This window comes from Mauremys mutica, chromosome 9 (genome assembly GCF_020497125.1).
Source record: "Mauremys mutica isolate MM-2020 ecotype Southern chromosome 9, ASM2049712v1, whole genome shotgun sequence".
NCBI classification, from domain to species: domain Eukaryota; kingdom Metazoa; phylum Chordata; order Testudines; family Geoemydidae; genus Mauremys; species Mauremys mutica.
This window is the reverse complement of record NC_059080.1, coordinates 9,249,102-9,276,299: the sequence shown is the minus strand read 5'-3', so window position 1 is coordinate 9,276,299 and position 27,198 is coordinate 9,249,102. Positions and strand designations below refer to the sequence as shown.

The 27,198-nt window shown below is 41.6% G+C and overlaps 1 long non-coding RNA gene across 2 annotated transcripts in view; it reads left to right on the top strand.

The window, feature by feature from the left end:
- The window catches only part of LOC123377868, a 161,691-nt gene extending 138,332 nt beyond the window's left edge, over positions 1-23,359 (top strand). For both annotated transcript variants that reach the window (XR_006582370.1, XR_006582371.1), the window contains exon 5: positions 23,137-23,359. This is a non-coding gene — a long non-coding RNA (uncharacterized LOC123377868). The remainder of the gene's footprint in view (positions 1-23,136) is intronic.
- The last annotated feature ends 3,839 nt before the right edge of the window (positions 23,360-27,198 follow it).

The window sequence follows — 27,198 nt, the reverse complement described above, 5'->3', positions numbered from 1 at the left end:
ACCCACCCCCCTGCCCTAAGTTCCTGAAATGTTGTGTGTCTGTCAATGAAGTATTTTTCTATTCAATAAAATAAATCTTGGCTTTGAAAACAGTCTTTATTATTGCACAGTGAAAGATACCTTATCCCAGTAAAGAAACAGTCACTGGAAATCATGTTAGGGATAATAGACTCCAACAGTGTAACCACTGCACTTCACTCCCATGCAAGGCAGCAAACATTACTGTTGGCTTTCAGCCTCAAATTCTTCCCTCAAGGCATCCCTAATCCTTGTAGCCCTGTGCTGGGCCTCTCTAGTAGCCCTGCTCTCTGGCTGTGCAAATTCAGCCTCCAGGACTTGAACCTCAGTGGTCCATGCCTGACTGAATGTATCACCCTTCCCTTCACAAATATTATGGAGGGTACAGCATGCGGATATAACCGCGGGGATGCTGCTTTCCCCCAAGTCTAGCTTCCCATACAAGGACCGCCAGCGGGCTTTTAAACGCCCAAAAGCACACTCCACAGTCATTTGGCACCGGCTCAGCCTGTAGTTGAACCGGTCCTTGCTCCTGTCAAGCTTCCCTGTATAAGGTTTCATGAGCCAAGGCAGTAACGGGTAAGCGGGGTCTCCAAGGATCACAATGGGCATTTCGACGTCCCCTACTGTGATCTTCCTGTCTGGGAAATAAGTCCCTGCCTGCATCTTCCTGAACAGGCCACTGTTCTGAAAGATGCGTGCATTATGCACCTTTCCAGGCCAGCCTGTGTAAATGTCAATGAGACGCCCACGGTGATCCACAAGTGCCTGGAGAACCATAGAGAAATACCCCTTCCGATTAATGTACTCTGATGCTAGGTGGGGGGGTGCCAGAATAGGAATATGTGTCCCATCTATCGCCCCTCCACAGTTAGGGAAACCCATTTGTGCAAAGCCATCCACAATGTCCTGCACGTTCCCCAGAGTCACGGTCCTTCTTAGCAGGATGCGATTAATGGCCCTGCAAACTTGCATCAACACGATTCCAACGGTCGACTTTCCCACTCCAAACTGGTTCCCGACCAACCGGTAGCTGTCTGGAGTTGCCAGCTTCCAGATTGCAATAGCCACCCGCTTTTCCACCGTCAGGGCAGCTCTCAATCTTGTGTCCTTGCGCCGCAGGGTGGGGGCGAGCTCAGCACACAGTCCCATGAAAGTGGCTTTTCTCATACGAAAGTTCTGCAGCCACTGCTCGTCATCCCAGACTTCCATGACAATGTGATCCCACCACTCAGTGCTTGTTTTCCGAGCCCAAAAGCGGCGTTCAATGGTGCTGAGCATTTCCATGAATGCCACAAGCACTGTAGTGTCACACGCGGCAGGCGACTCGATATCATCGATATCATCATCGGACTCCTCACTGTCACTTTGGAGCTGAAGGAATAGCTCAACTGCCAAATGTGTTGTGCTGATGACACTCATCATCACAGTCCTCAGCAGCTCGGGCTCCATTTCCAACAGAAATCGCGATTCACGGACAGAGAGTAAAACAGAAAGAGACTCACAATGGCGCCAAACGTGGCCGGAAAGACTGTGAATGCTGGGATGTGAAGCGATGCACCACGGGGCGTTGGCACAGGAAGCGGAATGAGCCACACACTTCCTTCCCCTTCCCACAATACTCAGCGCCAAAATGGGACGAGGTGCTCTGTGGGATAGTTGCCCACAATGCACCTCTCAATACAGCGCTGGAAATGCTGCAAGTGTGGCCACACTGCAGCGCTGGTAGCTGTCAGTGTGGCCACACTCCAGCGCTGGCCCTACACAGCTGCATGACCAGCGCTGTAACTCCCAGCGCTGCAACTTGTAAGTGTAGCCAAGCCCTTGGAAAGACCTGAGGGTAGGTTTCTCAACAGGAAGTGCTAGAAGACCAAGGCTGATGAAACCTGTTCCCTGCCAAGAGAACTAAGGAAGCATTGAGTACAGAAAGAGGTCAGGTGTGAGGGGGGAGAACCTGGGAGGAGGAATGACAGATGAGTGGAGCAAGAGGAAAAAAGGCGACATAACATGGTTGTGGGCTGGAATCTGAGTGGTGTTGTTAGTCCTTGTTTAGAGGTCTCAGGCTGGAGCTTCCATTGAAGATGTGAGGAAACTCCCTCCTGGCCCCTGTGTGCTGAAAACATTTTGGACAAAAAAAGAAGGGAAGTTCAGCCACATATTTTCAGGGTTTTGGTTTTCCTATGAAAATGAGAACATTTGCAAAGAAAACAGACACTTTTTCTGTGAAATATTTTCATTTTGTCAAAAATCCAATTTTCCATTAAAAGACTGATGGACAATTTTTCTCCAGCCTTAGTCTTTAATCTAATGCTTGCTCACTCACTCCATGTGTGCTGGTAGTTGTGCATTCGTTAGGAACTGAACTCTGACCACCAACTTAGTTTGTATGCATTAGGCTGTGAAGGTGTACTTGTATTGTAGCTACTTCCATTCACAATAGAGCTGAAGCAGATTTACTCTGTGAACTGTCAAGAAGTGAAAGACTCTATTGGAGGTTTTTAACGACTGGTTAGACAAACACCTGTCAGGAATGATGTAGGTATACTTAATCCTGCCTCAGAATGGGAGTATATACTGGATGACATTTGAGGTCCCTTCCAGCCCTACATGTCTATGATATTCCATTACCACTTTCCTCAGTCATCCAGTCACCTATTTAATTCAAGGTAACCAGACGTTGCTTTGTGCCAGTAAATACATCATTTTTCTAGGGGTTATTTTTTGTGTGTGATATAAAATAAGTTTCTGGTATAGTAACCAGTAGAATGTTAAATATTACCCCAGAAGTGCCTTAAGACTCATAGACACTGATCCACTACTGTGAAACTAATTCTAGTTCACAGTTCTTAAACACTTTAATTCCATTGCCTGGGCTTGATTCAGCAGGGACTACTTCTGACTTTCCAGTACAGAGGAGTTTGCATATTGATTTAAGGCAGTAGCTCCTTCTCCCTCCACCACACGCCTCCCTTTGGTCTAATCTCTCCTTCCTTCTCACAGATTTTGACCCTGATTTGTTAAGCAATCTATATCGTGATCAAACGGCACACAATGAATTTTTCAGCTTGCAGTCACACATCTGCTCTAGCTTGTGGTTGAGTGCACGTTTCCACAAAAGTTTTTTTTTTTAAATTTGTATGGTCTCCTTCCCATGATAAGCTCAGTGATCTTTATTCCTACTTCATTAAATTGGTGAAAGAAAATAAACACTATTTATTTTGAAAATGTAATTGAATTTCAGAAAAAAAAATCTCATTATGCCAGGCGAGGGCCTGAACATAGACTCCTTTAATTTTTTCTAATGAGTTAAATAAATTGTCTAATACAAGATTGTTTCAGGTACAATAGACCAGAAAATACTCAGACAAGAAGTTTAGCAAGGCATAATTAGTAAGCTGTTAAAAGGACCCTCTTTGTGTAGCAAGTCAGGATGAGTGCTTTAGTTTCAAATTAGTTTTTGGATATTAGGAGCTTAATGGCTATGGAATTTTAACAGTATCTCCGTCTTTAAATTTAAATAAGCAATAGTGAGAATTTTAAAGGGCATACACAGGAAGCTGTAAGAAACATTAAAAATGAACTTCCTTCTAGCAGAAGAATTAATAAACTATTACAAAAAGAGAACATTTTGTAACGTGCAAAATATTCCTAGGAGCAGGTTGCATTCATTATACACTCCATTAGTAAGCACTGTTGGTACAGTTAGACATTTCAGTGCCAGATCTAAGTTCAATGCCAGTAGAAGGTCATTGGAGAAGAAATTGTATTCCACATCACTATGACTTTATGATCTATTGCTCATTTTACCATTTGAACATTGGGAGAGAAATTTTATAATCCTAAAGTTATTTGGATTAGCTGCTTGGAGTGTTGTAATTTACAAAAAGTTTCTAAAGTACCTCATTTTTATTTTTATTTTTTGAGCTGGGAAGAATTTATCAAGCAAAAATACTGCATACTGTATATGTGCCAAAGTACCTTACAGGAGATTTGAATACCTCTGAACACAGCAGTGCCAGAGCCATATTGAACCGAGTATGCCCATCTTAAACTAACAAACAAAACACAGAATTTTAATTTTAAAATGAAATAACCTAGACTGGACAAACCAGGCCTTTTAAAACTTTCTCTGTTCTGCATGTCTGATCTCACAGTGTTTATCTTAATGGGGCGCAGCCTTTATGCAGAGTAAATATTTTAGTGCAATGACTATGTAGCTGTTAGTGAATGTGATGCCCTGCTCAATTGTTATGTGGCCTCCCATAATAAAAGGACAAAACCAGAGGAATTTTGGCCCGGTGGGTAGGGCACTAGTCTACAACTTGGGAGGCAAGAGTCAATTCCTCTCTCTGCCACAGGCTTACTGTGTGACCTTGGTTAAGTCACATTGCCTCTGTGCCTCAGACTCCCATTTTACAGATGGGGGGGTAGTACTTCCCTATGTCCTGTGAGTGTTGAGTATAATAAATACATTAAAGACTGTGAGGTGCTCAGATACTAAGGTACTTGTATGGCCTGTGTTACCAAAGAGAGATACAAAACATGTAATTTTTTCACTGCAAGAAACTTGCACATTATCATAATATTAATCTCTCTAGCAACTAACTTTTCTGAAAACTCTGTCCTCTAAATGTTGGTCACTACTAGCACATGACACCCGTACTGATCCAATGTGGCTCCTAGGGCATCAAGCTCTGCTCACCATCCTTAACAGCAAAGGGCATGATAGTCACCAGCCCCTTTGCAGGTGTGCAAAGGAGGGAAGGCGCAAGAAGCCTCTCGCCCTCTCTTTGCAGACCCATGTAAGTGCTAGTCACAATTACAGTTCTTATGCTCTTGTGTGTGTGGGAAGATTGCTCTAGCCAGCACCACTGCAGTGATTAGCCACCACACAACAAGTGGAGGGAGTAAGGCCATGGAATTAACTAAAGTTGGTGCAAAACAAAAACAAAAACCAAACCCACAACAACTAACTAACCCCTTCCCTCCCCCAAAATAAACAAAACCAAAACAGGAAAATCATTTTGAGGTTCTTTCTGTTTCACAGTGAGCAACCGGTCCCTTTTTACTTACTTTTTCCTATTTCAGGCCAGTCTGTTTCAATAAGAAAACATGGCTTTTGGTACAGTAAAATGCATGTGATTGCAATAAAAAAGGTTTAAAATATTGTGAAAAACATTGTCATAAATATTTTTTTATTAAAAGTTTCAATTTTTTGGGGGGAAGACCATTTTTCAACAAACTTCTTGCACAGAAATTGTTACCAACTCTAATGGTAAACGCTCCTTCACGCTAGTCAGAAGAGTTGGCCCTGTGCACTGTGGTGAATCACTTGCTGAACCCAATCTAGGGCTGTGGATCCCCATAGTTGCACGGCCTAATTATATATTTGGCCACCTTCATTTTTGAATGTATTAAACACCCACTGAAATCAGTGTGGTTTGTGGACGCTCAGTACTGATCAGTCTCAGTCTACTTATTTAGGTGTCTAAATGTGGATTTAGCTGCTGGAATTTAGACACTCGTCTATGAAAAAGTTGGCTTTATTCACTGAAGCAAAGCGCTCCATGCATGAGGCAATAATACAGATTTTTCAAGATGAATGCACTCCTTAAATATTTGTTGTTCCTAGGGGCCCTAAACTCTCTATTGGGTTAGCATCCTTCATTTGCATAAAAAAAGTATATTTAGAAAAACAATACAGTTCCAGTACAAGGGAATCCATGAGACTGGGTCTCAGTGACATACCATGACTGCAGGAGCACAGGAAAACATAGTGAATGTGCCATCCTTAGATTGGCTCTAACATTCCACTATTGGCTGTAGTGGTCATGGGGCCCTGTAGCTCCTCCTTCAACATCACCTGCTTGGTATCTAGCATTGGCATGACTAGCCTAGAGTAGTTCTTTGCAGGCAGGGCAGTGCAAGAACCACCATCGTGAGTGGCCATCATGACGTGAGAAGGCATGGGGAGGGAGAGAAGTTCCTTAAGCTTAAGCATTTATCACCTGACTGAAAATTTTGGCCTAGATGAAATGCTTGGAAATTTCATGCATTACCCCTGAGAAAAGTCAGGAAACCAACATAATTGATGGCTATTGCATGCTAGCAGTTGTTGACCAGTGGTGGTGGAGAAAGAGATTTAATGGAATTTAAGGCACTGTAAATGAACTCGAACTTCCATGTGAATCAACAGCAGTTGTTCCAAACCCTAGGGAACACTCCCGGTGGGATTTGTACAGCCTTGTTTTCTTCTATAGCATTACAAAGGCTTAATTTGCTATGCTACAGATTTATTCCTGAAGAACTCTCATCCAATATGCATGGAAAGATGTCAGCTTAATGAAAGAAGTGCAGAGTTGATAGATACAGATTAGGTATTAATTAGCTGGACACCAGAATCATCACTGATCTCCAACCTTTCCCTTAGGCTAAACGCCATCTCTGGCAGCTGGATTGCATTAAAAGAGCTGTCTGCTAAAACCCAGTGACTGGCATCTGTTCTTGAGTCTGCTTTTCGTAACATCTCTGCCCTTTTCTGATATATTTCACATCTAAAGATGAGGCAGCCTCCTGGAGAAACTCAATAATTTATCTCTAGGAAATGTGTGTGTAGCCTAAAAGGAATACATAAGTAACCATGTTCAGGTATGGTATATCCAAGCCTCTATATAATTTTAAGTGAGGGGTTGCAGTAATGACGTAAACTATGAGACAAAGCAATGGCTTTATTCCAAAGTTTCTTTTCATTGTCTACTTCAGTATTGCCAACCTGAAACATTCAAAAATCATGAGTCAGGCCTCCCAAAATAACGAGAATAGTTTTTAAATAACATGGTTTTTAAGCCAATAAATTTGGGGATCTTTTTATTTGCCTTTTGGTGTAGAAGTATTTAGGGTTCCAAGCTTTTTTCAGCCACCACAAGCACTACAGACTTGCTGATATCCACACGTAATAACCTAATTCCAGTGGCAACCACAAGCACTACAGACATGCTGATATCCACACGTAATAACCAAATTCCAGTGGCTGGGGCTTTTGTAAAAACAGCAAATATCATGAGGCTTATGATGAAATCATGAGTTGGCAATGCGGCTATTTTAATATAGTGAATAATGTAGATCTCTGTGATGGAGTAGCATGGTCAGCTACCATCACATCTCTCCGCTGACAAGTTACACCATCACCAAAAGAGTAATGAAGTAGCACGTATAGCCATGTCTACACTTCAGTATTAGAGGGCTCGATCCAATGCCTATATGGGAATGGGAATATTTCCATTGACGTCCAGAGGCATTGGATGAGGCCCAGAAATTGTCGCCTGAGTGTCCGCTCTATTACTAGTTTCATTTCAGTAGAACTCCATTGACTTCAGTGGACTTACACTGGCATAAAACTGCTGTATAGGAGTAGAGAATGTGTACTGTGTATAGAATGCTAGAGAAAAGGGATTAAGAAATATGTAGGAAAGGTAGGAATAAAATATCTGTCAACATAGTAGGGCTGAGCAAAAAGAAACAACAAATCAGTGGGTTGTAACTCCTGGGAGGGGGGGAGAAGCTCATAAAAGGCAATCAAAGGGGCTGCAAGGCATTGACAATTTTATTACAATCTAAAGCAAAGAAAATCTCTTTCCCATCCCCCACCTCCCCTTACCCTTCAAGGTCAAGGATTCTCTGTCAACCTATTGAAACACAAACACAAATAAATTATATAGCCTCAGCACTCTTAGCATTGAGAGTTACATTTATTATAGAAGATTAAAAATAAGGGGCTCACATTTATTTTTGATTTCGAATAAAAGGGATGCCAACCTGAAAAAGCTGAGAAATGCTGTACTAGATCTTACTTTAAATGTCTCAGAGGTGGCTCACTCTAAGGCTTCTTGGCACAAAGCCTGTAGACTTCATTCAGTCCTTACTCAGGCAAAACTCTGATTAACATCAACAGGAACTTTGACTGAAAACGGGCTGCAGAATTTTGCTCTTTATTATTTGTCAGATTTTTCCTGGCAACCTGAAACTTCCACTAACCTTTGTTTAATCCTTTATGTTCTTGCAAACCCAAATGAAGTAAGAGAGTTTGTTAAATACTGCCAGCGTATCTTGCATATTAATATGCATGTTGAAATGGCCTTTTTAAAGCATCTGAATAGCATCTGGCACCAAATAATTTTTTCTGACGATGGCTATATGGCATTATCATCTGAATTACGCTCCTTAACCAGTTCAATTAGTGTAATTCAAACCTCATTTGGCAAGATGTTTCTTTAAATCTGGCTGGAAAAGGGCCGGGAACAGTACTAGTTACACGTACACTTTATATTTAGGAATTTTATAAATAAGTTATGTGGTCTTAAAAAGTAGTCTTGCTTCATATTTAAATCTGGCCTAAATTTTAACTTGCTGTAATTCCAGCTGCACACACAGAAGAAGCCTACACTGTTGACAGAATGGTACAAATCAAATAGTATTGATGCCAATCCTCAGGACAGAATCTCTCACTTCTCAACAGACATCTGCCTACCTTAGAACCAGATACTAAATTCTGACATGGACAAAGTACCACACTAAAAACTCAGAGCTTGCTTTACGTGTATGCAGGCTTCTTGGGTCTAGTTGAATGGGAGTCAACAGGGCCCATTTACTCCCTGTCCGGAGCATGGTGATGGGGAATGGTGGGAACTCTATCTACTGGACAAAGCAGGTGAGTCAGTATGGGGCAGGCAATGATTTACTACTGGCCTTTGTCAGCTGTGAACTATTACTCCCTGAGAGCAAGGAGAGACCAGGGAAGGAATTGCAGGTTGAGGCTGGTCCTGGAGTAACAGTGCTTCCTAGTGCTGCGCCTGGCATGGTCAGTATTCATCCCTTGCTGGGATCCACACTCTTGGTCACCATCTAACCCGTGTGATGCATTTAGAACATTTGTATTCAAGTGAAGAAACCAGTCATTTGAAATCTGTCAAAATGAAACATAAGCATTTCAAAAGAAATACCTTCACATCCACACTACTATTATCTCCTTCGGGGACAAGTAGCCTACTGCATGACACAGCTAGGGGCTAGTTTTCACATTCATACAAAGGCTAGCAAAGTCTTTGAGACTTTCTCAGTCACATTACTGGACGTTTTGACTGAGTAAAGACTTCAGGCTTGGGCCTACAATTACCATTGCCGTTGTCCTTCTTACAGAAGATAATTAAGCAACACAGGAAAATCTGACTGAAGGAGAGAGATATCAAGATATACCATAACCTGAAGGAAAATGGCTGTAAACTCAACTTTATCTCAGCTACCATCTCTGCCCTGCTGTGCTCTTAAGTTTTGTGGCACAGACAGCCTAGGCAAGGGTTCCTCTGGCCTGTCTTTCTTGATCATTGTTAAAAAGTGACCAGTATGAGAAGGCTATTTCAAAAGGTTGGAGGATCTTCAGTCACCTACTCTTCTACAGTCTGATCCAGTGCACACTGAACTGTTGACTTAGTGGAGAATGGATTGGACTCAGAAGAGGCAGCTTGTTGCCATTTAAAGTGTCCTCCTCCTCTTCTGGTACATCCAGCCATGCAGATTGCTCTGCAGTGCAGAGTTGGCTTAGCTGCTCAGAAACATAGAGTTGTCTGTATCATATCCCAGCCTCTGGCTGGCTGGACACAGGTATGGTGTGTTAATGGCAGACAGGGCTCCCAAATGGTCTTCTCTGCTTTTATTCCTCTTGCTTTCCCTATCTGCTTATCTGTTTTCATGGTCATGTTTTGCCATTTATTTGTTTGCACAAGTAAAATTAATTTTCCCTGTTTTCTCCTCCTCTTTTATTTCCCCTGGTTGTTTTACATGGTGGCATCTGTATAATGCTGTAATTTTAATTACATGTTTAGCATGCAAATTGATAAGATAAGCTTGGGAGAATGCAGTAAAAAGCCAAGACAAATTTAAACAACTGTCCCAGGGTGTCTGTTAAAAGTTCTACAGTTTACCTTGCTATTTGACAGCACAGAGCATCTCTTCCCCTCCTCAGGAATTATGCATATTCACATACACACCTAAAAGTAAGAAAACAAATATAAAGGTATGGAGACAATAGTATGGGTTATTTAATTCAGTTAGTGCCTACTACCATCTTAGAAACATATGGATTCAGATAAGAAGATAAGTCATTCAAAATTAGGGAGAAAAGTTTTTTCTAGCAACACTTTAGAATCTGAATTAATTAAACAACCTAGGCACACTTTAAAATCTAGAACTACTAGTAAACTGCATACCCAGTACACTACTATCATATATGGTGTAGTGTGCATATATATGTTGCAGATGGTCTATTACTGCATAGCTCCATATGCAAGGAAGGCTTTTCCAATGCCCAGGTGCATTTTAAGCACATTGGTCTTTCTGCTATGTGGGGGTGCAATCTGCATCTGATATCAGAATAGGTAGCTTCACTGTTGCCCAGCAACCGCTTCTCAAATACAGTTGAGGGTGGAGCTCCAAGTTGTTTTCTTCCAGTTCTGCAGCCCAATGGGCTCTGACAAATCTAAAATACTCTCTCCACTGCGTTTCCATTGATGGGGAAATATCTGGGCCCAATTCTTGGATCCAGATCAGCTGTGTTCAGTGCAGGGCCTGAAATGAGACAAAGGTGGCTATGTATCACTGTTATGCCCCTGATATTGGACTGCTCTAATTTACCAGTATGTTTACCAGTTAATAATAACCTCCAAAGGAATGCATATACTTGCTAGCCAGGGATTGCAGGAGTAGAGAATCACCCTACCCACAACTTCCTTCTCCTTGCTCCTGCCCCCACACTGTGTTACAAAAGGGATAGTATGTAGCTGGCAGAAATCCTCTGGTGGCTAGTTAGTCATTTTAAAACTCATTTACACCACTGGAGAAGCACAAAAGGATCAGAACAGGGGCGAGGATCTGGTTTTCTGAAGCAATGTGGCTGTTTTCCTAGCAGATCCGGTACCCATTCTCACTTTATTTTCAGATTGCTGGATAACTGTTTCTTTGTCTTCCGCTTTTATTTTAAGACTCATCTCTGGCTTTTCCCTGCATGTTCTTTCACTGAGGGTCAGGCCAGAAGCCTCTGCAGCGATATGGGATTTAACTGAATATTATAGACATGCATCTCAGGAATGAGGCTCTCTTTTGGCTTGGTTGAACTGACCTGAAATGGGTTCTTGGCTTTCCTGGCTCTGATGGCATCATATGACATTTCACTCTTCAAATAGGCTCGAGTGCTCAAAATGCAGGGATAACTACAGAAATGAAGGCTTGGTCAGAGCTGATCGTAAAATTACAGCTTCTGTGAGACTCCCACGGGATGGGGTCCACTGGGTGAAAACAGATTTTCCACAAAAAGAGAGTGAGAAACAGCTTATTTTCTGGCAAGCATTAAAGCAGGGAGTGAGTGGAGTCAGGCCATGACATGTTGAATGAGGAGGATAATAACTAGGCCTAATTCACTTTGTAAGCTGTGTAGCTTGGAGGCGGCAGAAGAGAGATTCTTTAAATGGCTGACCTAATCTCAGGATCAAATTCTCCATGGATAGTTAAGAGTGTACCCTTAATGTAGAACTGCATGGGGTGCATAGGTGCTGGAGCTAGGGTTGCTAGGGATGCTGCCGCACCCCCTGGCTTTAAGTGGTTTCCATCATTCATATCCAGGGTTTGCAGTTTGGTTCAATGGCTCTTAGCACCCCTAGTATACAAATTGTTCCAGCGCCCCTGATGGTGTGCATGAAGTCTCCCAAGCTTTACGTGTAGTCATTAAAAGCAGAGATTATGCTAGCTCCATTGTCTAGAGCACTACTTTCCAAGCAAGCCCACAAATGTCTCAGAAATGATGTTTTCCAAGTGCTTGCTGTGGAAAATCTGATAGTAAAGCACAACTGTTCACCCAGTGAATTCCTTGCCTATCCCTGAAGGGGCTGTACTGCTTTACATCCACCTGCCTGCAATAAAATAGCAGCATCATGCATGTTCCATCAGTTCTTGCTTAATGTCAAACCCTTCATATATACTGCCCCAGAGACAACATTGGTCAGAAAGACTCGTATTGATCTCAGAGGACATAGGTTCAGACTTTGTGTTATCATCTCCCTGCCTCCGGCAGACAGAGGTGCTTGAACAATTTGTATATGGGGGGTGCTGAGAGCCATTGAATCAAACTGTGAACCCTGTGTATGATGGAAACCACTTCAAGCCAGGGGGTGCAGTAGCACCCCAAGTTCTAGCACCTATGTTCCTTACTGCTGCTCCATCATGGTAGAGAATTCCACCAGCCTCTCTGAATCATAGACCTGGAACTTTAATATTGTTCTTAGTTTGGGGACATGGATTAGATGTTCGTAAAACAATTTATATTTCCTGAAATAATACAAAAAGAAATTTCATCCCACAAATGAATTTGGCGACAGTTTTGCTAGCTTTTCTTTCCAACCAATCTTGGACATGCATGAAGATACAGCGTGCTGTACATTTCCCTTTTCCTTCCTGATTCAAAGTTCTTTCTGTTTGCATTTGCTACTTCAAATATCCCATGATGGCACAGCAGAGAGTAATGGGCATACCTCCATCTAGCAGAAACAGAAAGTTGTCTTATTGGCTCAAGGATAATGGAGCGTTATGGTAGTAAACATCACTTGTATATTTGTACTTTATCTTACACTGAGGAAAAATCAACTCTTCCCAGTTTAATTGTTGCCCTTGTCTCTGATATGGCTTTTCCCCAAATTCTCTCTCTTAAGACAATGCAGATGCAATATAATTAGGGATGCGCAATAACAAGCAACAAAAATATAAATATCACAAGAGATGTATGGTTCAACAGTGCACCATGATGGTAAATGACATTTAAAAAGCTACAGTATACGCTGCACTTTTAAACCACTTTCCCTCCTGTTATCCCAGATAATTTTCTAAACATTAATTAACTTAGATTCCCAACACCCTGATGAGATAGGCAAGTATCTTACGTGGTGATTGTAGATTAAGAAACAGGCATATAGAAGTCAAATGATTTTCTAAGGTTATCAAGGACACGTATGGCAGAATTTGGATATCATACCACACTGCTTCCGACATGTGTATTAGCCACAATATTATCTTTAAGAGAGAACAAGAAGCTATTCTTCCTCTTATGACCTAACTGTTGTGGAGCCTGATTTAAAGCCCATTGAAGTCAATGGAGGATCAGACGCTTAGTAAAGCTAGAAATTTAATGTAACAAAAATGTTTTGTTTTGCTTTTTGTAGAAAAAAACATTGACAAATAGTTGTTTAACAGATATGCTATTTTTCTCAGGCCCTTCCAAAACTAAATTAATATTGAAAGCCACATAACCTCTGGATGAAACAATATTATGCAAATGTTGAACCTAAAATGGCACTTAGATAAAAACTGGTACATTTATTTGTTTTAGATTTCACTAGATCATGTACAATATTACAATGAAATAAAACAGACTCATTCAATTCGTTAACAGTCTACCTCTAAATTCCATACTGAAAGTCCAAATTAGTCACTTCCATAGCAAATCTAGTAAGTGATGTTACATTTGTACCAGTATGACTGTGTCCCCTGGTTTACAAATTGTTCTCCCTTTTTAAAAGCTGTTAAGTATGCAGAAGTTGCCTGAGCTATATGGACTTCCTCATTAGGCTGATGAACTTCAAAGCATTTGGGGCACCTTCCAAGTTTGAAGGAAAGACACATCATGCATTTCAATTGATGTTGGGCATAAAAAGGACACATTCAAAACGTAATGTTCCAAATACTTCACCTCATCTTGACTACAAGGACACCTAAATCCTCTCGTGGCAAGTCACTCTTTCTTTTTGCATTTGTTAAAGCTATAAACTTACTTTTTCCTCTAGACAAGGCCTCTTTTGTGCCAAATTTGTCTTAAATATAATATATTTTATATAGGTTCTTATACTGTACTCATTGCTGTAGTACAGGGATCGGCAACCTTTGGCACACGTCCCATCAGGGAAATCTGCTGGCAGGCCGGGCTGGTTTGTTTACCTGCAGCATCCGCAGGTTCGGCCCATCGCAGCTCTCACTGGCCACGGTTCACCATTCCAAGCCAATGGGGGCTGTGGGAAGTGGCGTGGGCCGAGGGATGTGCTGGCTGTCACTTCCTGCAGCCCCCACTGGCCTGGAATGGTGAACCGCGGCCAGTGGGAGCAGCAGTTGGCTGAACCTGCGTACGCTGCAGGTAAGCAAACCGTCCCGGCCCGCCAGTGGATTTCCCTGACGGGACGTGTGCCAAAGGTTGCTGATCCCTGCTGTAGTATCTGAGTATCCTCCAAAAGTGCATTGTAATAGGGTGGTTTGCCTCTTTAAGGGCCAGAGGCCTGGGTCCAGTCTACCCTAGTTACTAAGGAGGCACTCCTGAACAGGGACCTGAAGATTCCCTATAGAGCAGGGGTTGGCAGCCTTTCAGAAGTGGTGTGCCGAGTCTTCATTTATCCACTCTAATTTAAGGTTTCACGTGACAGTCATACATTTTACGTTTTTAGAAGGTGTCTTTCTATAAGTCTATAATATATAACTAAACTATTGTTGAATGTAAATTAAATAAGGTTTTTAAAATGTTTAAGAAGCTTCATTTAAAATGACATTAAAATGCAGAGCCAGGACCCGGGCAGTGTGAGTGCCACTGAAAATCAGCTCGTGTGCCGCCTTTGGCACGCATGCCATAGGTTGCCTACCCCTGCTATAGAGAATAGTAGGAAGTGGATGGAAGTGAGAGAGCCTGAGAGAGTTTCAGGAACAGCAGAGAAAAGAAAGAGCTGACTGCCAGAGACAGAAAGCCTAGCATTAGCCTATGAGGAATTACCCTAATGGCAGAGACAAAGACCAGCAGGGTACCTGCCTAATGTTCTTTGCGTTTTGGTTGGTTATTTTTGGAAAATACAGTCCTGCTGGAGCAGCTTGTAAGACTGACCTTTATGGAGTTTATTTGGGGAGCCCCGAAGAAGGGGGAAACTGATGGCAGGGGGCCTACAGAGCAACCTCAGGCCATGAAGGGGTGCTCTGGAGGAGACCATGCTTTGACATGCATTCACATGACTAGCATCTGTTACCGGTTGTTTGTTCTCTCATCCTCTCCTCAGGGGGAGAGGTGTGTACAGTGGAGTACCTTGATTTGCAGGGCTTATTTATGCATGTATGTTAGAGAAGATAGGCCAGAGAAATGTGTCTTGCGCTTGGAGTGGAAGGTGAGGAGGTTTGTGATGGTCCTGGGTTCCTGGGGGCATTCATGCGACATCTCAGACTGGCCCCCCGAGAAAGTTCTGTCTCCTGCACGGAAGTGGAGACTACACAGGTTAACCTCGGATCTAACTCTGGCTGTATCTGACTGTGCTCACATACTTAATAATCTTTGCTCAATCTCCAATTTTCTCTTCTCTAAGATCTTTCTCAGTAGTTTAGACATGTCAGCCACAGACCTTCCAAGCCACCCTAGATATATTTAAGCAAGTGATTGGATGGATGTCTGTTTTTATTATGCATGACCGCTAAAAGACATTTCTTAGGAAGCCTCTTATTTTCCATTTTAATAAGTCTCAGCCAGAAGACAGATTCTCTTATTGATTTTAGTATTAAGAGAATATACTGCAGTTTCAGCTTGGAGGCTTGAGGCAGGGGAAAAGCCTGGCAAGCATTAGTATTCCTTGGACAAAGTTGTTCTGAATGGGCTTTAAAGTACTGTTGCTGGCATGTCTCCAGATCTAAGCACTACAAAGGACTGACGCTCATTTTTACTGCTGAACTCTTATGGCCAGCTTCTGTGGCCAGCTTCTACTGACTTCCTTGAGTGAAGCTCTGAAGGTTGGACTTGGCCCTTAGGTTTGAAATGTATCGATTCCTCCTACACCTTAGCGTCCCCATCACAGAAGGGTCTGTACTTTTTTCTCTGCATTTTTATAAGTAACAGATAAATGGCCAAACTAGCCTGCTATGCACTGCAAGGGATGTAGCAGATGTGTCCTCCCTGGCAAGGAAGGAATCTTGCTAACCAGGCCTGGAGTCTATGGGCTGAGCTGGAGTTATAGGGTGCGAGATTCATTTTTCTGCCTCCATACGTAGAAATGGCATATACCACAGAGACTGTGTTGCGTGGGGCGGGACATGCTTCCTGTTGGGCAGATGCCAGTGACTCCTGGTGCATGGACCCACACATTCATGGTTCCTCCCTCCTAACCCTGTATTCCATGCTAGGGGAGTTCCTGGAACCTATTTGTGTTATATATATCCGGTAGTTGGGTTTATATTGGAAAGTAGAAGAGTATTTGTTTAAAGAGATAAAAGATGGGGGGCATATTCTGATGGAAATTCCAGGTATATAATACGTGAGGGGGGAAACATGCCTCAGAGCTTTTATGAATCTACTAATTTGTTGTAATGCATTTTCCTTGGACTTTCCACCTGTAAGAGAGAAATTGCTTATTCCAAAGTCAACAGTGCAACATGGCATTTGCATTGCATTTCATTACTTTGGGTTACATGCTAACATACAGTGTGATGTAACTGGACAGAACTTAACCTCTGTGATAGGGAATCCTAACTTTGAGTACTGAAAGGCTAACGTGAATTGATTTATGAAGGGCATTTTTCCCAGCAGGTGGAAGCAGGCTTCCTTTTTTTTCCCCAAGTGGGGAGAAATAAGAATGTGTTTAATAAATATTCTTGACTGCTTACAGTTCTGGCAGTGAAGAGCATAGGCCACTGTCCCTCAGGTACAATAATCTGCTTCCTGGGAACCCACAGATATATTAAAAATTGAGTATTTTTGCAACCAAATAATACAACATATTGCAGACAATATGCCATATTGTGCGGTTAAATCACATTTTATGTGATGTGACATGATTTTATACGGATCAATGGGATGTCAACATTGCATAATAATATGTAAGCAGTTTCACGAAGGGGAAAAATTGTGCTCCATTCCAGTTTTAGCTGTTTCAGTCATAAGAATTATGATGTATATAAACCATTGCAGGAGTGGTTGACCCAGATACGTTAAGGGCAGGGCGGAGAGGGGTTCAGATGGAGAAACGTTTAGGGAAGCAAACCATAGCATAGAAGGAAGAATAGCTACTTGCCCCAGCCATGGACTAGGGCTCCCTTATGCCAGGTCCTGTACAAACACAGAACAAAAAGATGGTCCTCGCGCCAAAGAGCTTAAAACTAGTTCATGATTCTGGAAACTGCTGTGGGCAGGACCAGAGCCTTAGAAATTAAGGCTGGAATTTTGAGAAGTACCTAAGGGAGTTGGGCAAACCCTAAATATCAATGATTGGCATGGAAAAGACAAGTTGGTGCCTCTAAACAGCATACATGATATCACTGTCAGGTTCTCTTTATTCTTTCTTAGAGGCTTAAATGTGCATATAAGTATTTGGCCGGCAATTGTGGATATGGACCAAATAGGAAGCAATATTTCAAATCAAGCTCCCTGGCATTCAGTGGACAGAGTAAATGATTTCTGTAGCTGCATTTTGCCTGTTGTCTGCACACAAAAAAAAGGCTGAGTTCCAACTTCCATGCTAGCCTCCCACTTTCAATTCCTCATAACTTCCTCAAGTCAAGCAAATTCCTTTTCAGCTCTCTAATTTAGCATAACAAGAGCAAATGGTTGGAAAAATTCAAATTGTGAGTAAGGCTCAAATGTTTAAAAGTGAGGGTAAGTGACCACTGGAATAATTGACCAGAGGAAAGGAGACATCACTCAAAATCTTTAAATCAAGATTGGCTGTCTCTCTAAAGGAGATGTTCCAGTTCAGCTATAAGTTATTGGGCATGATGCAGGAATTGCTGGGCAAAATTCTATTGCCTGTGTTATGTACATGACTAGATGACCACAATTGTCCTTCTTGGTCTTAGAGCTGGTGCTTCTATTACATTTCCCACCCTTAGTCTCAGCTGAGAGGTGTGTGTTTTGTTGTTTTTAATTTAAATTGGGCAAAACTGGTTCAACAGTTCTTGCATGGTTTGCTAGGAAGAGTGTAATGATTTCTGGGATTTGTAGTTTCCATGGGAGGCCTAAGCCATGAAGGGTCCAATGAACTGCTTTGGCTGCCCCATATCTAAATATTGCGTTGGGTTAGCTAATTGTTGTTGTAAATTCCTTCAACCCCCACTGCGTTGAAACAAAGCCTAACCTGGTAACCCAAGGCCCCAAAGCGGCATAGCGATGGACACTCAATTCACACTTCAGTTAAGATCCAGGGAGTCGAGTATTGTGCAGCTCCTTGTGTGGACATTTATGCACATAAGTGAAAAATTTGCATATAACCATAAACTACAGCTTTTAAAACCTTGTGTGGCATCAGTGCTGGGGAAAGGTGTTGGTTTGACAGCCCTGGTAAGTGGCATCCCCTATTTAATTATAGGGAAGCAATAGGACCAAGCTTCTCACTCACACTACACTGCCTCAACTGGAAGTAAGATCTTTGGCAGAGGAAATAAAAACTAAGTGAAAGTTGTACAACAGCATCTTCACTACTGATGTCTTCCCAGTTTAAGGTGTGAGGGAAATGAACTGAGAAAGGGAGAGAGAGTCTATCATTGAAGTGTTCAGAATTGATGCAGTTAATAGGGTTTGTGTATGTTACTCCCACATGCAAGTTTTGAAAAAATTACTCCCTCATCTCTGGATTGCCTGATTCTCTTCTTGCTTACGCTGGTGTAACTCAAGACTATGTCTATGATTGCCAGTAGAATGATACTGGTGTAACGGAGTGAAGAATCAGGCCCTAAGTGTTCATTTTGTTCAGCAGCTGGTCAGTAAACTAACCTGGCAGCTATTTGAATAGAATCTTTGAAATATTTCAGACTATGGTCTTTTCATTCCCTTATTTCTGGCAAGGGCTGATTTTAGTTCATGAATGGTGCAATCACAAATAGAAATGATACAGGCAAAGTCAATTGAGCAGCAATATTGTCATTTCCTGGAAGAGTTTTCAGTATTAACAACAGAATGGAATTTATTACATTGCTTACCTTTGGAAACCATCCTTTCTGTTTTCCCTTCCTCCTGGGCAGCTACTTTATGACTCAATAGCCTGGAGTATAAAGATGTGAAAAGGTAATCTTATAACAGTTGGGATTCACCTGCCCTATGGAGGGGGAAAAAATCATTCAGCTCAGTGAGAAGCCCAAACACTATAATTAAGATAACACTTCGTTTGACAAGTGGATATGGGCTGGACCCACTGTCATTCTGGAGCTGCTATTTTTTTTGAGCTGCTATTATTTCTCCCATCGTTCATTTTAAATCTCCTTTACAGCCAAATACCGTTGCTCATTTACTCTGTGGTAGAACACCGCTGATGCTGATCTATGAATCAATCAAACAGGGAGGATATATTAGCAGCAGCGTAGCTGGTACCTTCTTTATACCCAGGGACTAACTACAAGTGGAAGTCTGATTATCAACGATGATCATGACATTGACTCCACAGTGGAGACCATTTCATGTACTGTGTGCTGGGTAATACCATGAAAGGACTCCATGCCTGTAAAAATAAATTGGGCCTTATTAAAAGAACTATTTACAGAGATGCTGCAACTGCAGCTCATATTCTAGCCATATGTACACAAACTGACTTCCTGGTATCTCCTTCAAACTCTTTCCTCCTGCAACCTATGCTCCTCCCTCCCTGACTTCCGCTTCCTATCTGTAGTTGAGGGAGGAGGGTTCTTTTGAGAAGTAGCTCTTTGGGGTTTGTAATCAGGCAGATACTAAAGGTAAGGTGAAGTGATTGGAATTATAAAGAGAGCTTTTCTGAACGTTACACACATAGCTTTTGTGGAACCAATCCTGTTTTGCTCTCTGTGCCCTGCTGGAGGGAGACTGTTTAGTCTAACAAGACAGTATGAGATGGGCAGCAAAAACTGCTGAGATTATTTCCAATTTTACATTGTAAACAATAGAGAGTTAATCCTTTTTCTACTCACACTCTTTTTTCAAAGTACCTCTTCAAGGTAAAGGCACAAGATTAGTCACCAGAAGGATTGAGACTAGATCCTCAAAGGTATTTAGGGGCCTAACTTCCATGCAGCCGGGTTCCTGGCTTTGCCAGAGACTTGTTCTATGACCTTGGACAAGTCACTGAAGATCAAATACTGGTTCCATTGAAGCCAATGGAAAATTTCCTATTGACTTCAATGGAGTCAAGAGTCTATCTCAATATGCATCTGTTTTCCCATCTGTAAAATGCTTGTAGCATAGAATTAGCTCGCAGATTGTTGAGAAGCTTGATTCTGTAATGTCAGAAGACACCATCAATGTTGGAAGTGCAAATTATTTTGTTATGTTTGGGCTTTGAGTAATGTGTTAGATACCATGACCAAACCAGAAGAATTAGCCATAAGCTCTGGATTCTCCAAGGGCTGGTCCACACTAAGAAGCGGGGTCGAACTAGGGTACGCAAATTCAGCTACGTGAATAGCGTAGCTGAATTCGAAGTACCCTAGTTCGAACTACTCACCCGTCCAGACGCCGCGGAATCGAAGTCCGCGGCTCCAAGGTCGACTCCGCCACCGCCTTTTGCAGTGGTGGAGTACCGGAGTCGACCACGGCGCTTCCGGAGTTCGAACTATCGCGTCCAGATTAGATGCGATAGTTCGAACTCCGAGAAGTCGAACTCACCGCGTCGACCCGGCTCGTAAGTGTAGACTAGCCCCAAAGCACTTAGGCCTGATTCACAAAAGCCTAAGAACTCATTTCAACCACAGGAGCGGGAGAGCTGGAGTTTACCTCCAAAGTACAGAAATGAAATCCAGACCAACTTGCACAGAATGTTACTCACATCCAATGTAATGCATATAGGTAATTCACTGACATATTACAGCTAGATTCTGAGCTTTGGGTGTATGCAGATAACCCACACCTGAAATAAAAATGTAATAGAAATCAGTAAAACTTTATGCAACTGATTCAAAGCTCACTGAAGTTAATAGAAAGTCTCCCAATGGCTCCACTAGGTATTGGATCAGGCCTCAAATTACCAAATATGACTGGCCAAGTACTATCTCAGCTACTTTCCTTATGTTATACCTCTTTCCCTTCCCTTTGTCTCTTTCTGTTTAGCAAAATCTATCACATCATGGGTGCTACGGAAAACAATTTAATAATAATTATTATTTTAGATGTGATTATCTCTGCTAATTTGGACCTTACATTTTTTGTAGGCAAAACAAATTCCCAACCTTAATTGAACGCTAACACAGATCATGCAGTTTGGAATAATTTGCTAGAACATATTATTGTGAATTTGATATAAGAGCTGATTGATTTAACTATGGTATTGCATATGTTTTCTTTCAGGAAATACAAACTAAGATATCAATGCAAATTGCTTTCCTTTTTTTATGATGATTGCTGCCTGGGCTGAATGAGGGAGTTATGTTTGCATATATATCTTATAAATATCATATGCCTGTCAGGATATCTGTTTGATTTAACGCCTGGCAGTCAGACAAATTAATATCAAAGGAGTGAATTAAGGGAGAAAACCACAGGGAAAAAATGATACTGTACAGATAAGAGTTCTGGAGGGAACCAGGGGAAAGCTGTTTATTAGGGAATATCCCCTATTTGGCTCCATCTGGGCTAGAATGGTTTATTCTTCCCAAGGCTAAGCATAGGATCAAAGGGAATTCTGACCCTGCTGGACTCAGGAAAGAGGGGAGTGGGTTATCAGCAGACGGAAGCTGACACACAAATTGACAGAGATAGGTTTAACGTCATAGGGCGTGTCTGCATTGTAGTGTCCCCTGCTGGCTGAGCATGACACTACAGATGCTCCTTGCCTTAGTTTCCCTTAGTTTTCTGTCTCTCCCAGAGATTTACATGACTAAGCCCCATGGCTGGGCTATTCCCAGGGTTCAACTCCTCTTCCAGGTAAACAAATTCCACACAAACAAAAATTCTTCAGTCCCCCTCTGGGCTCAGTTCCCAGCCCCAGTGGGGTACGTTTAAGTTGCTCTGGGATAATCCTGGCTCCCAGGCTTTCCACAGTGGGAGCCACAACAGGCTGAACCTGTGGACGCGGCAGGTAAACAAACCGGTCCGGCCTGGTCTGCCAGGGGCTTTCCCTGAACAAGCAGCGGCCCAAGTTTGAGAACCACTGGTCTAAGGCACAGTTTGCCCAGTAGTTGGGACACTGTTTTCATCACTATGAATCATAGATAAGGAGCATTTTAAAAAACAAAAAGTCTACAGTTTGTAAGCAACATAAAACTGTCTTCTATTTTCAATGTCATTAACTATTCCTTTTTCTTTTTTTAAAGGAAGCCTAGTGTGGGTGCGTAACACAGTTTCATGGGGGAAAAAAAACACTTTTCTTTTATTTAAACGGAAGAGTTCAAGGTGCCCAAAGGAAAATGTATCATTATGCCTCTAGAACGCATACTTTGAATTTTCTCTGTAATGATTGTGGAGCCGTTGTGAGTCATTACTTTCATATTAAGATTTGTTACAAATAAAAAGTTAAGGCAAAATGTTCTATTGTGTCTATATGAATCATACTATTCTCACTAATAGGTACTGGGGAAGGATGGCTTAAAGGATGTGACTGTGGGGCTATATCTTTACGGAACAATTCTTATATGCCAGCGCCCATTCATGGCATATATTTAGAAATTTAAAATTACTCAAAGACTAACCTGTTAAATCATTATTATTTCTTTATTCGGGGGTCACTGGATTGCAGGATTCATTTTGCTGATGTAAAAGAAGCCAGAAACAAATATATTCTTGTGCAAAATGTATTTACAGTCTTTTGGCAGGAATCACATATTGCCAGTATATAACTTGGCGTGATTGCAATCTATAAGAGGTAAGCACTGTGCAATGTTTCACATATTGCCCTCATGAATATTCCTTTTATGACTTCTGCACTTGGTCTAGAATTGTTGATTCCTCCCCACACACACACTCCTTTTGATATATTCCTACTAACATATGCTCTTCATTTTCACTATTTGCCTGGGAGCTGTTAGAAAAAAATATTGTGGATGGAAAGGCTTGTTGCCTCAGTGTCCCTTCAAATTTTCCTCTGTGGAATCCTGATTCAAAGTGTCATTTCCTTTCAGGCTAAACACTTCGAGCTGCGTGATCTATTGAAACGAGTCCACAACCCGGCCTGGTGGTTCTGAGGCCACGGCTCTCCCGTCTACATAATTAAACCACTCTCAACGAGTGTGTGTACGTGTGCTGTTCCTTAGAACGTCTCCCAGCCTGAGGCGGGAGCCCTGCCACTCACCGGTAACAGCTCATTTTGAAGCCTGTTCTCTCCTCCACTGTGAACATTGGACAGAAACGACAATGAGTAAAATCAGGTAGAAATGGCCTGACGAGTAAAGGGGGAAGGGATGCAGCTCAGTGACGTGTCTGTTCCACTTCTCCCCAGCTCCGATTCAGCAAGCTATTTAATGTGCTTAACTTCAATGGCTGAGATGCTTATACTCAAGTACTTGACTGACTCCCTGTGATCCCAAGGAAGTCCCTCCATGGCAATCCCATGCAGCTGGGCTCTGCAATAGTTTGCTGGAAGTCAAGGGAGCATGATGAGACAGAACCAGGGAGTACGTTGCCCTCCAAAGCTGAACAATATCTGCCTGGAAGGTAATGCTGTTTGCTGTCAAAGAAGGGTCTGAGAGCCGATGCTAACACAGCTCCGTATGGGAGAGGGAGCCTGAGCCCTGTGGAGGGGCCATCACCCTATGCAGAGACACCAGGATTTCTGGGATTTCAGCTCCTTTCCTCCATGGATCCTCGGGTCTCCCAGTTTTGGGAAGCCCAAACCCCATCCTTCCATGAGGAAATATTAGGCAGAAATTCTGCATAGTGAACCTCATGGAGTTTCCTTGAGTTTTCTTACCCTCCTCTGAAGGTTTTAACACAGCCTGATAAAATATAGGTTTTCATACATATTGGCAAGGAGCAAATTGGAGCAGTGAATATTCCTATCAAGTGACTGAAATATAGAGTAACAATTTCTGTAACTCTCATGCGTGTCTTATGGGCTTCATTCTTCATGGTGCTAAGCATACTTGTGAAGTGGTGCGGGATCCCTCAGCTTCCGCTGACTTCAATGGGAGTTGGAAACACTCTGCACCTCACAGTAGTGCTCAGCACTTTCCAGGTTTGGGCCCCAAGATTTTACTGACGGGATGAACTGTAATTCAACAATAAGATGTTTTATTTAAATCTACATATTCTCTACTGTATATTAATTGTTTTCTAAAACATGTTTCCACAATGTTTTTTAGTATTTTCTACAAAAGATGCTCTATAAATGCTGCCAAAATCATCATAAAAACAATATTAAAGGCACACCGATGAGATAAAAATACCCCTGTTTTGTGTGCATACAGTTTGATGTGCAAATAGTTGTTTGCACACACACGGGGTAATTATGCATCTACTTACTAGAATTTATGTTCTGTTGGATGTTATGGTGCATACAAATAGGTATGTCCGTTAACTCTCTGCACATACAAAACAAAGGGGCTTAGGAAGTTTCTCTCCAAATCAGATAATTTGGTCATTTCAGCTTCTAATTTTAGAATCCCTACATTGGTTCCTGACTTTGGAGAATATCTAAGGAGCATTAAACAGGGGAGCAACTCCAGCATGCTGTAGTATATAACGATCATATTGTACTTTCTTTTCACAAAAAAGGATGGTGGACCAGCGTCTTCATACACAGCAAATAACTGCCTAACTATACGACAACCTTTTCCCACATCTCCCCAATGTCAGGGCCTGAAGCCATGTTTTCCTTAAAGACAAGCGCTTAACTTTTTTTTTCATATCTCCTTGTCAGAGGTTTGACAGGTCTTTCCCCATTCTCATCTATTATCTATGTCATGTCACTTTTGATCAGTGGATGTGATTGAGAAGTCCTTTAGTGTGTTCGTTCTGCAAATCAAACCCCTCTGCTTTCCACATTCTTCACTACCGCTTCATTTGTTTCCCTGTTGATAAGACTGATGCTCTTACCATGTGCAAACAACATTTATAGTTGTATATAGTTCTTGATTGTTTTGTCTCTTCGGTGAGTTTCCCAAACCCTCTTTCCTTTATGTTGCTCTTGTTTTCTGAACTGCCCTGTCTGTCTTGTTAAGACTTATTCCCACCTCTCTGCTGAGATGATTGGGGTTCGGATTTGATCGCTTCTGTTTCTGGCTGTCCTCTAAACTTTTGGAGCAAATTCCAATATGAGTTTTGCTCTTTCTAGATTAAACAATCTACTGATGATGATTGAATGACTTAATATACCATTTTATGCCGTCCTCCACTACTCCCAGAGCTCCTTTGATAGTATTTTCAGCTTGGTATTTTTGATTTGTTGCTATTAAAAATAGATTATTGTTGCTACCTTGTATTTTACGAAGTAGAATTTAGTTTGCAGTCTACAGGTAATTTATGAAGTTCACCATCACTTTTAAGGATGACTCAGATGTACACATATATCTAGCACTGTTTTTTTGATCTGCTTCACTTCCCATTCATATGTATGTAGTGAATTATTCTCTGCCCTTATTCAAGTGCAATTAAACAATGTTCATCCAATCACCAGGGTGGTGGTGGTGAACAAATCCATAGAAATTCCCTCAAATGGGTATTTTTAACTGTTGATGTGATAGCCAGTCAGAAACTGCTTTCAAAGCATACAGCAGCTCCTTTGCTCAGCCTCACTCAGAGCAGGTTTCTTGCTGTCTTGGCCTGTGCTTGATCTGATTAAAAGGTTTACGTGTATCATGAAACAGTCAAATTGCTTTGGCACTACAGGGGCTTTTTGTTCTGTTTGTACCGCACCCAGCACAATGGAATCCTGGTCCGTGATGAGAGCTCATCGGTGTTACTGCAATACAGATAATAGTAAATTTAAGAGAGGCTTCTAAATATAATTTTTTTTAACAAAGTCTTTGAATCCCAGCAATGGAGAGAATTCTCCTGGATTCTAAGTTGCAGCTTCTTAATTTCCTCTTAAGATCAATGGAATGAACTAACAAAGCTGAGTGAATAAGCAGCAGATACAATTCACCGTGGACAAAAACAAGGTATTGCATATTGGAAGGAATTGTTTGAACCACTCGTACATGTCACTGAGTTCTAAATTAACTCTAACAATGCAGGAAAGACCTGGGTGTCTCTGAGGCCTAGGTAGTGGGAAGCAAAAAGGGACAAAAATGTTATGGTGCATAAGGAATGGGAGAGAAAATAATAATGAAAATGTTATACTGTTATATAAATCAGTGGTTCACCCTTACCTGGAACACTGTGTTCAGCTCTGGTTACCCCATCTCAAAAAAGATGTAGCAGAAGTAGTCTGGATACTATAGACAAAATATATTCTATTCTGAGAATATTCACTGCTCTGAGAGTTATGCATGTATGCAGTCAATGTTTAGCACAGTTTTAATAAAGTTACTGTGAATAACTCCTATTCATTCCAATTTAATTCTTAGGCCAGATAATTAATTATCCATATTTCTGGATATTTTGAGGAATGTGACTTAAGGATGTATGATGCCAGATAGATAATATCAACTGCCAGTAGTGAGATATATTTGCTATTAGCCTTTGAGAGGGCTGGTCCATAGTACAGTGGTGAGGGAAGCTAATGTCATGTTGGCCAAATAGTAAGTCTAAGTTCATGTTAATAGATGACATGTTATAACAAGATACTGTGAGTGAGAAGAGTTCAGCTGTGGAGATTAGGGCTGCCTGATATTTTTCTCTCAAAACTATTTTTGATGGAAAATTGGATTTTTGACAAAACAGAATTTGTCATTAAAAATATCTGCTTCCCGCAGAATTTTATTTTTTCTATGAAAGATTTTGGCCAAAGACTGAGAGAAAACATTCAACTTTGAAACTTTTATCCAAAACTCAAACTTCCATGGAAAATGTTGATGAAAACTTTTTTGTTGTTTGTTTTTGTTTATATCAAAAATGTCTGTGAAGGAAAACAACACTGTGGTACAGCTCAAGTGGAGATGTTCCAATGGTAGCCCTTCAAGAATGAGTGTGGTAAAAAATAAAACTTCTGACTGAGACCTCTTCAAAGTCCTCTGAGACTGCTCTTCATATTACACTAGCACTCGGCTGCAGGTAGAACTCTGGAAATGTATATGCAGGATAAT